Raw genomic sequence first — 11,568 nt, 5'->3', positions numbered from 1 at the left:
GAGGAGGTGATGCTGGGTGTTCCTCCCAGTGTAAACAACGTGAGTTGCGCGGTTTGTTCTGGGAGCAGGGGAGGTGTCGCCAAGCCTAAGCACAAAACAGAAGTGCTTCACACTGTTGACTCTGAGGAGGTGATTCAAACTGATGAGCAGCCATTTGCCATCACTACAGACTACTTATATGACCACTGAAGGGTATTGTATTGAAACAGGGCATTTATAACTGATGAGCAGCCATTTGCCATCACTACGGACTACTTATATGACCACTGAAGGGTAGGATTGTATTGAAACAGGGCATTTACTGATGACTGGGGCTGCCAAGTCCTTAATGGGAACAGGGCATCTCCTGCCCGCCGATTCTGTTGCCTGGAAAAATTAAGAAAGAAAAGAAAAACTGCCTCATGTACTTACTGGAAGTTCATATAGGAAGTGACAAAGCGTAGCTCTAGGAATCAGTGGAAATTCTATGTTTCTGTGTGAACTTCCAGTAAGTACACGAGGCTGTGCTTTTTAAAGAATTTTTCTCTCACAATGCTGTGCCCCCCCACAACCCTCCCACTGGTTGCTGGGCAATAGCTGGCAACCCAATTTTTGACTGCTGTATGTGGTTTGTGAGTGATCTACTTGTTTATTTAGACAATTGACTACTAAGCAGAGCGGTTATGCAGCAAGGATGGGGGTGTAGTAGAACTTAATTGGGTTGTGTGAGAATGCATGTGCACAAAAAGCCAGTTGTGCTATTCTGCATAGTTTGTCAGAAATATAGTGAAATGGGCTGGACTTCCCATTTTCCCTTTTAACACCATCTCGTGAAATGCTGCCCTGAGTCAACAACTATCACTTTCAAGCTGATGTTGTCAGCCCTGGAAGTTTGTATTAACTTCCTTAGCCTTCATATAATTACAAGTCTATTGACTGGAACTGAGAGAGAAATAGTAAAAAAAAGAGGGGGGGTATTGTTATGATGTTGAATTGGTGCTCCTTGAAGCTCCCTTCTTTCTTTCTGCTTATAAAAATGGTATTCACCAAATTTTGTCTATTCCTTTACATAAATATCCATAGAGACCTGTAAGGGCACACATGCTAAGAATGCCTTTTAGTTTGAGGTGTACCAATTACTCGTGTTGTTAACAGAGTATTAAAAAACAGGCAGCTCCATTCTTCTGCCCAGCAAGGAAATCCTCCTGCAGAATGGCACTAGAGGTGTCCTCCTGCTGTGCGCAAGACTTCCTGGAACAAGAGGCACCGAAAATAAGCATCTGGCTCTAGGCACTCCAAAGCCCACACAAACCCTTGGAGTACATGAAGCAAGAACGATGATAAGAATGATAATGGGTTTCCGTCTCTTGCATGCAAACAATTTAAGAGAATGTGGTGGTTTTTCTCATGCATATATTTAATTAAGCTTATTAAGAAAAAATGAAGGAAATTAATTATTTTTTTAAAAATGCAACCGTTAATGCAGTGGCGTTCATGCTCTGTGTATTATTATCCATCGTTGTGAGAAAGGGGAGGGATGCGCGCGCGGCCAATGGCTGGTGCTTACAGAGAAGCGATTGGCCTTAGTGATTACTTGATATATACAGTAATAGTCCTGAACATAATCAGGGGGTGATTCAGTGCGATGCTGCTGTGCAATTATGGTACCATTAGGTTCCATTAAACTGGAAACACTGACAATTTAAGAGTCAGGAATTAAAATAGCTAATGAATGTATATCATCTTTATGATTTCCAGTCTTTTGCATTTCAGAATGAAGGAGAGAGCCAGCAACAAGAACTTGCAAAACATAAACAATCCTAAATTTGTTTGCTGAACTTAACTGCTGTTTTGGATTTAGGTTTCTTAAAGTTTGCAAGAAGTCTCGAGGGCTATTTTTAGCAAAAAGTCAAGATTTTTAAAAAGCTCCAAAAATTATGTCAAATTGTAGACAGATATGTCAAATTACAATGTGGTCTTAAGCAGAGATACACTCTTCAAAGTCCATTGAAGTCAATGGGCTTCAAAAGGGGCAACTCTGCTTAGGATTCCACTGTTGTAATGGGAAAATGTGAACAGAAATGTCCAAATACTCCATTTTCCATTTCTCTGAGGAAACAGGAGGCAGAGACACATTCAGCTGGAGTGTTCTTCTCACAATTCCCCTCTCTCTTTTATGGGTTCATTAAATAACTCTACAGACAGGATCAGTGGTATAGATCTTTCTCATTTTATTTTCACTTTGCCTGGCAGGACCATGCCAGTCACAGGTAGGAAAGACTCATGGACGTTGTCTATATGGTTGCTTCATCCACAGACACCCCTCCCAATGTCATGTGACCACACAGTCTTCATACGGCTACAATGTCTTTGAAGCATAAACACATAACAATTATGTAGGGGCAGTGGCTGTTCCTTAATATTCATCACAGCATTACCTGAATGAAAACGCATCCTCCTCACTAATTTCCTGTCAAATTCAGGGCCAAACGATACAGTACTGCATCCTCAGGTAAGCCACAGGGACGTAGCACCGTTTTAGAGTCTTTAAAAATGTTTACAATTACTCTAGGGACCTGATCCTCCCGGTGACCATGGTGCAAAGGGTGATGGGCTCCTCTCTCCCCTCCCTGTTTTTAAGTGCTGAAATGCTGATGTTGTAGCTCCTGAAAACAGCGTGGCGAGGGGAGACAGGAGCCCTTCATCCCCACCACAACATGGTCCCCAGCGAGATCAGGCCCCTATGGGGATTTTAAAAGTAAAGGCTCTAAAATGGTGCTTGGATACAGTATCATCTAGTTTAGCTCTCAGTTCCAAATTCCAAGAGTTAACATGCTAAATGTTTCAGTTTCTGCTAGAAAGCGACAAAACTTTCCTAATGGAATAGAATATTATACAATTAATTCAGCTGGTTAGTCTCATTTTATTATGTTATCTAGGGGCAGGGGGAGATGTGCATACCAAGAAGGTCCCCTAAAATCTCTTCAAGACTGAATTAAAGCAGAGCATAGCCTTCTTCTTCTTTCTGTGCCAGCACTGGATAGAAAAGCTGACAAATTGGGCACTCTGCCCGGCTCCTTTTAGAAGACTAATGAAGATGCTCATCAGACAATATTGTTTTCTTCAGCAAGCAATATCTGTACAACGCTTGTGCTGTTCCAAGATGTCACTTATGCTTATTAACTCACTAAATCTTTTTGTCCAGACAGTTACACTGCTACACATCAGCCAACAGACTTGAAGGGCATCCTCTAAGAAGATGGTCTCATTTGTATGGGAAGCCTGGTGTAGTTTTTTATTGAAGGTAAGTATTTCACAGGGACACATAGAACAAACAGTAAAATGGAAAGAAGATTGTGGTTTTCCTTCTATAAAATAATTCCTTCAGAGCTTCTGTCCTAGAGCAAATGACTCAGCATTAGGTAAGTGCCATTGAGTGCCAAATGAGCCTTTGTTATTCTGATCCAGAGCTTTGAGATTACTCATATTTTCAAGTATAACTCACTTTCCAGTTCTGCCTTAAAGATTCCAGGGGTCTTCAGATAAGGTATCTTTAGTAGTCCCCCTAGAGTCTTGGAAGACATAAGGCTTGCACAATTTAGTTTCAGATGGTAGGCATGTTGGTCTACAGTAGAACAGATGGATTCAAGTCCAGTACCACCTTAGAGACCAACAAGATTTTCAGGGTATGAGCTTTCAAGAATCAAAGCTCCCTTCATCAGATACAAGCAGTAATAGAGATCCCTGAGTCCTTATATCCCCATCAGGAAGTGGGAGGGATGTTACAGAGAAGGAACTCAAGATGCAAAGGTAGAAAACATATTGCAATCAGCTCGATTAGAGTAGCGGGAAAATGCTTGGGTAGATAATTAACATCTATAATGAGACAAGAATCCTCTGTCCCTATTCAGTCCATTGTTCTGAACTTGTGATTGGTCTCAAGTTCAGCAATCTCACACTGTAATCACTCCTTGAAGCTTCTCTGTTTGAGAACTACCATTCTTGGGTTGGCATTGAAATTACCTCGAAGATTAAAATGTTCTACTGGTTTTTGAGTGTTGTGGTTTTTAATGTTGGTTTTATATCCATTTATTCTTTTGTGTAGGGACTGACCTGTTCGTCCAATGTAGAGAGTGGAAAAACATTACTGACATTTGATGGCACATATAATGCTGGAAGAGGAAAAAGTGAATTAACCTGAGATGCTATGGCTGGTGTTATTGGGTCTGGTGACTGTGTTGTCAAAATGAATATGGGAAAAGAACTAGCATCTTGGTCTGGTCCCAGAATCTGTCTATGTTAGGAAGGGCAATGTTGTGGGTGAGAAATTGTTTAACGTTAGGAGGCTTTCTGTGGGCAAGAAAAGGTTTGCCTCTTAATGCCTGTCAGAGAAGAGAAGTCAGAGAAGTCCAGCATAGATTGTAGTTTGTTAATGATTCATTGAACCAGTTTGAGCTGAGAATTCTGTTGTTGTTTTGGCCTAACTTGTAGTAGGTTATCCCTTGGTATCATTCTGTCTTTGTTTATCTGTTTCCTTACTACATCAGGTGAGTATTGTAATTGATGGTTGATGGTCAATGTGTCATCTGTTGGTGGGTAAGAGACATGGCAGCTGTTCAGCAGCAGTCTGTGAATTGGTATGTTGTGAAGAAGATGTTGCCTGTCCATTTTTGTTCTGTTCTGAAGCTTGATAAAACTACTCCTTCAGATGTAGGTGGCAAAAAAGGACTTCAAGTTACCACAGAACTGTATCTTTTCTGTGGATTTAGTGGGGCAGAGGAATGGTCCTCTTGAAATAACCGATTTCTCTGCTAGGCCTTTGTCCTGTACATGGACATTATTTGATAACTTGTAGCTGAATGTACATACTTCATTAAAAAGTGCCGTATGCAAAGTGCAAAGCGATATGAAAGTTCTACAGACTTGTGAACATGTATGGCAACCCCATGCGAGTGCTTTGGAAGATCAGGGAAGGCTCCTGGATTTGCAGATGTGGTGGAATGGCCCCACTGACCATTGGACTCTCCAGTGCATCTGGTCACTCAGTACCTGTCCCAAGTCTCCATCAAGCAATGCACAGTTCTCCTGGGTTGCTGGACTCTCAGAGGGGGTTCTCGCTCTCTTTCTCTTCTCCTTTGGTACACTGCCACCAACTGGTTATTTTGGGAATTTCCGGCCAAGAAGGACAGTACTCCCAGCTTCCCTTCCCACTTTGCTGCTTCTAAGGCTCCTACTAGTGCCTGGGTCTCCCACTACCCTGTGACTGGTTACCATTGGGATTGCTTGTGTGCTTGTGCACTCCTGGGGAAAAGTGGTTTAGCAACCGACTGCCTCCCTTCCCCTGGCAACCGTTTTGAATAGCATGTTTGAATCGTGGAGGCACATGTGCAGAGAACAACTATGAGCATTTAAAATTGTAAAGAATTAATTAGAAGTAAAAAGTCCGTAGACATACTTTCTGCACAGGAACGGACTGAGCAAGGAATACAGAAGAAAGGTGCAAACACACAGTTTCCCTCTCCTTCACGCTACACATGACCTAATTGGTCTTAGAATAAGGCAGGTTCTTTAACTTAGAAGTTACTCTTTCCTAAAGCTTCCCTTGGCCTTGGAGTCTTTTTCACTTTGCCTGCTCCATATGGCAATGGTAGCCATCAAGATGAAGCCCAAATGCGAGAGCTCCTTCCCCAGATGGGATCAGTGGAAATGGACTCCTCTCCTCCATGTCAAGGGATTGTATCTCCTCTGTTTTCCCACCTTCTTGTAGGTCAAAGAATCCTTTCCTGAAGTCTCCAGGAAGGTGCCATCTAGCCTCTTGCACCCCCATGTCCCCGTATCAACTCCTAGGTCTCAGATCCCAGCTAAGGTGTGAGCTGGCCATTTCTGTGTCCTTGACCAGGATGGCCATTAGTTTTCCAAAGCTTTGATGGTTGGTACTGGCACGGCACTTGGGAGCAATTGACTTCCCCCTCCTGTCTGTCTTCTGCTAGGAGAGAGTAAAATGTTTAAAACTAAATGTGTGTGGGTGGGGTGGGGTGTCATGGCCAAACCCTGAAGTAATAAGGTATTTCTGCACAGAAGACAAACCAATTCTTTGTTCTGGGCCTCAGTACACAAGCACTGCAGTTTGCACAGTCTGGCTGGTGAAAAGAAAAGAATCTGACTGCCAAGATCATATGAATCCTAGGAGCCAAATGTGTACCACCCACCCACACATAGAGGTGGCCCTGTGCTTCCAAATAATGCCCCAGCCCAAGTGGGTGCTGGCTTCAAGTCTATTGGGAAAGCAGCATAACAGGGCTTCCTACAGACAAGAGAGATGTCTCTGTCTACTTGAGGGGTCCCTAGATAGGCAGAAAATGGCTTTATAAACTAACCAAAATAAAATATGTTTTAAAAAGCAGTTTAAAGAGAACTGAACAGGGATGGAATTGAACATTGAAAGCAGCTGAGCATCAGTGAAAGGAAATGAAGGGAGAAACGGAGATTAGCCTGCTCAATTCCCTGATAATTTTCAATAGTTTCGAGGGAGGGGAGTTGGGGGGGGGAAGATTTTCAAATTGTCACCCTCCTCTCCATGATCCCTTGTGAGCCTCCTGCATGTGATTCAGATCTACAAATCCTGAAGCCATAATCTAGTATATGGAAGGATGGGGAGGAGATAAGAACACATCAGGGACCTTTTTGCATTAACAGTTAATACATTGCCAAAGAGACAGGTCACAGAGCAACTTTGACAGTAGGAACTAGTGGTGGTGGCTACAAGCATGGACGGCTTCAAAAGGGAATTAGATAAGCATATGGAGCAGAGGTCCATCAGTGGCTATTAGCCACAAGGTATAGATAGGGACTCTGGGGCAAGTGATGCTCTGTCATCTTGGTGCTTGGGGGGGTCAACAGTGGGATGGCTTCTAATGTCCTGGCCCCACTGGTGGACCTCCTGATGGCACTGGTATTTCTGGCCACTGTGTGATACAGAGTGTTGGACTGGATGGGCCTTTGGCCTGATCCAACATTGGCATCTCTTATGTGTCTCCCAGGACAATATTGGGCCAGGAAAATGGTAGTGGCGGGACGTTAAATCTGTTTCTTCACATGTGCTGCAGTCACAATCCAAATTTACAACACTTATGTGGGAACTGAGGAGAACCCAGTTCAGATTTGACTGCTACAAAGGACATGGGGTGGGAACCATGGACCCAGCTCTTGTACCCTTTAATGGTTCTCAACAATTAAAAAATACATTGGAGCTGTGGCAAAAATCCCCCAACTCTCCCAGCAAAATAAAACGTTAGAAGAAATTACAGATACATGCAGTGTAGTTTTCATGTCTTCCAAGTGCAATCCTGAACAGAATTATACCCTTTGAAGCATATTGAATTCAATTGACTTAGAAAGGCACAACTGTGTTTATGACTGCGCTGTCCATTCCTTCCATTCTTGGGTTTTCATTTCTTGTTCAGTGAAGGTGGAATTCCTAGTGCAGACATAGATCTGCACGTGCTGTTGTTTTGTGTATGAACTTCCATTGATCTTTGTAGAGGCTACAAGTGTTTGGGATATGGAGGATGTGTACTGATGATGGAAGAATTGGACCCATGGGGATGTGTGTGTAGAGTGCCATCAACACAGGGTTTTCAGGGCAAGTGATTCAGGAGAGGTGGTTTGCCATTGCCTTCCTCTGCAAAGTCTGCCTTGGTGGTCTCCCATCCAAGTAGCAACCCTGCCTGGCTTACAAGATTTGATGAGCTCAGACTGTACTGTACCTTTCTATACCCTCTCCCCCATGAGGACAGCAGAGCATTAACAATAGTCTCTTGTCTGGTTCCATCTGTCTTGTTCAATCTGTCTATCTATCATATGTTTATTCTGCCCTGCCTCCAAGGAGCTTATGGTAGCATTCATTTTACCTTCATAGTTACTCTGTGAAGTAGAGAGATGATGGGCCTGCAGTCAGGCAGAGACCTTCATGACCAAGTCAGGATTTGGACTTCGTTTCCCCAAAATCTTAGTCTGACAGGCTTATGCCATAGAATTTGAAGGAAACGTTTCCCCAAACTGTAATCAGTGACCATTTCAAAAAGGCTACCCCAAGGCTTTTATTCGTTAAAAAAGCTGAAATATTGAACTGCTAACTGCATTCACTTTTTAACCCTTTGCATTTAACATTTAAATTGTGGATCATATTGACAAATTTCCCTGTGCCTGAACTCCTATGGTTTAAGGGCTTTTTGTGAGAGTATTGAGCCTTTTGAACAGACTTCTGCACACAATGGACTGGCTGTTTAAATTGTCAACACAGCTCTGACTAGCCAGTCAGTGGGCTTTGTGAAGGCCTTTAAAGACCTCCATGGTCATGCAGGGGCCTGATTTGATTAGCCAGGTATTTCTTCTTTCACTTTGTGTCAGGTGCTTTGGGTCTGACTTATTGTTTTAATGTTCTTTATGTTATCTTAAATGAACTTGTAATTCTTAATGTTTAATTTTATTTATTTTAAATTAATGTAATTTTTAATGTCTTGTATTTTTTAAATTATTTGTTGTAAACCACCCAGAGAGGTTCATCTATGGGCAGCATAGAAATGAAATGAAATAAATAAATAATAACAACTATACGTTTTACCAATTTTTACCCATTTAGATGATGTTGTGGCATTTTAAAATGGAAACGAAGACAAGGAGATTTCATTTTAGCTGATATAATGGGGGTAGCTGGAGTTGTTTTTGACTACACTGAGTTACTGAGGTTCCTTGTGTTGTAAAATAGTCAAAAGTATTTAAATTACTCAGAGCATCAATGGATCTTGCTCTATTGGAAAGAAGAGATTTCTTTGCTTTTAAAAACCTTTATTTCTAAGGGTAAAGGTACACGGGGTTACTACAAAATAAACAGAACATCTAACAGCTACATTTTCTAAGTTGCCTATAGTTCAACACTAACACAGAGATAATGAAAAATCTGTCCTTCTATCTCTCTCTCTCTCTTTTTTGGCCCTCGAAGGGGATTTTTTTTAATTACATTTTTCTAAAGACTACAAATCTACAACGAAAATGAGGGAAGGGAACTACAAATAGGGATAAAGAAAAGAAAACCCACTACTATCTAAAACCCCAAGAGAGGAGATCCTCAAAATCTCTTAAGTACAAAGTCAGTTCTAAACTCGCTAACAATTTTTTGAACTTAGTCAGACTTTTGAGACTTTGAACTTACAACTTTTGAGTCTTAAATTAGCTGTTAAAAAGAAAAACCCCAGAGCATCTCGTTACAATCACAAAGGCACAATACAGAGTCCTTCAGTCTTCATTTCTTCTTATCCTGTCTTCTTTGCAATTTATAAGGACTTTTAGGAGCCGCTGCTCCCTTCTCTGACAGAGAGTCCTCTCCAGAAGACTCCGAGTCCAGCTCGCCACTGGACTTACTGTCTTCTTTTTCGCCTTTCTCTTGCTCACCCAACTGGATTTTCAAAAAGTCTCGTGCTTTGGAAACAGAGTCAATCTTTTCCTTTTTGTCTTGAAGTTTGAAGGTTACACCCTCTGGATACAGCCACCGATAGCTGATTGCATTTGTTTGAAAAAAATGAATAAATCTTTGTATTTCCTTCTCCTTTGTCTTATTTCAAATGGGATGTCTTTAAGGATCATGATGGTACTGTCCCCGATTTTCTAGGTTTTCCCCATCGTCGCTTTCAGGATAGTATCCCTCACATGTCTCTTTGAGAATCTCATTACTATTTCCCCAGGCAGATTATTCGTTTTTATATATACGGAATATGACCTATAGGCCAAATCCATTTCGCTCATCAAGTACTCCGCCGTCAAATCTATCACCAGGGCTAATGCTTCACTCAACATTTGCTTTAGATTCTCTCCTTTAGATTCTGGGACACCCTGGAATCGGAGAACCAAGTTTGCCTTCTCCATTTGCAGCTGTAAAAGTTGTTCTTCTGTGGAGACTTGCTTCTTTTCCAATTTTTGTACCTTTTTCTTCACCTTTTGAGTAGTGGTGTCAACTTCTTTCACCTTCTCAGCTGTTTGCTCTGTAATTTTAAGGGTCTCATTCACTTGTGCTTGCTGGGTGGTGATACATTTAGTCATTGTAGACAACTGTTCCTTGACGTTAGTCATCTGTTCCAGCAGGGGGCGCAAAGATTCTGCCAACATTTTAGCCAACTCGGTGGTTCGTTCCGGTTTTGGACTCTACCCTTTCGCTTTTAAAAGTTTCTCCTTCTCCATCCTCTTCCCCGCCATCTTTTATCGATTGTTTACTTTTCACTGCAGTTTCTAAAGTCTCTGAATGTGCGCTCAAATGCTTATACATGTCTTGGTATGTTTTTCTCAACAGATTTCAATGCTTTCGCTTTCTCCATCCTCTTCCCCGCCATCTTTTATCAATTGCTGACTTTTCGCCGCAGTTTCTAAAGTCTCTGAATGTGCGCTCAAATGCTTATACATGTCTTGGTATGTTTTTCTCAACAGATTTCAATGCTTTCGCTTCCGCTCCCCCCCTTTTTTTGCTTAAAAGTTCATGTGCATGGGAGGAGCCCCTCCCGCTGCTCGTTTCACTTCTCAGTCCATGGGGTGGGGAGCTTTCTTTTTAAATTCTCAAAGACGCTTTATTCTAACTCATGTTCATATTGGTCTTCCGACCTCGCTTAGTCTCTAATTCGACCGCTCGATCCCCAGAGCTTGTCCCGGTCAGCGTCACTAAGTTCCATACGGACACTCACAGGATGGACCATTGGGGAGAAGAGGCGCCTCAATTCCCCAGCATTGCGTTGGCGAAGAGGCGCTCTCTCAAAAGCCCCATGGCTAGAAGCCCTTCGCCGGGCCTCTTGGGGGACAATGAGCCTGCGTACCCCCTCCTTCCCGCTCGTGTGCAGCTCGCATCCCCGGGAGGTCTGGGAGATGCGACTGCTCAGTGTGCTGCCATCCACCAGCTGCTCGAGAATCTGTCCTTCTCGACCCCTAGAAAGGAAGTCACCTGAAACAAACAACCAATCTGTATCACAATAGAAGCTACTTTTCCCGGGCTAATTCCCCATTGGCTCAATGCCAGGTATCCCTTCCAGGTCAGTCTAAACAATAGCAATACTTGGCAAACAAGTTAACCCTATAATGATTGGATTGTCAGACCTTGTAAATACATACATTTCCAACACTTTGGAGGAAAGACTTCGAAGTAATTTCAAGGTTTGTTTTATAGATGATGTATTTCATACTGTGGTATAATATAATTAATACAATTGGTCTTGTGAATGTATAAATCAACTATAAAAGCCATTGACTAAGAGGCCGTTGGCCAATAATTTCCTGCTCCTAGCCAATGATATCTAGTGTAGCATAATGACTTAAGAGTCTAAGTTAAAACTCAGGAAGTCCATGTTTTGAATCTTGTTTCTCCTATGAGACCCTTAGGTGACCTTATGTAAACCACTGTCTCTTAGCCTCACTTCTCCCATCCACCTATGGGAATAATATTGGAATAATAACTCTCATTAAATTTACAGGAATAACAATCTTTTAATATGCATGAAGCAAACCCTTGAAAGTCCTAAATGAATGTTAAGTGTAATTAATTCAAGACTTACA

The sequence above is a fragment of the Gekko japonicus genome, unplaced genomic scaffold (assembly GCF_001447785.1).
Source record: "Gekko japonicus isolate JY-2015 unplaced genomic scaffold, Gekko_japonicus_V1.1 scaffold231, whole genome shotgun sequence".
In the NCBI taxonomy this organism is placed as follows: Eukaryota; Metazoa; Chordata; class Lepidosauria; order Squamata; family Gekkonidae; genus Gekko; species Gekko japonicus.
Note: the sequence above shows the minus strand (reverse complement) of the source record.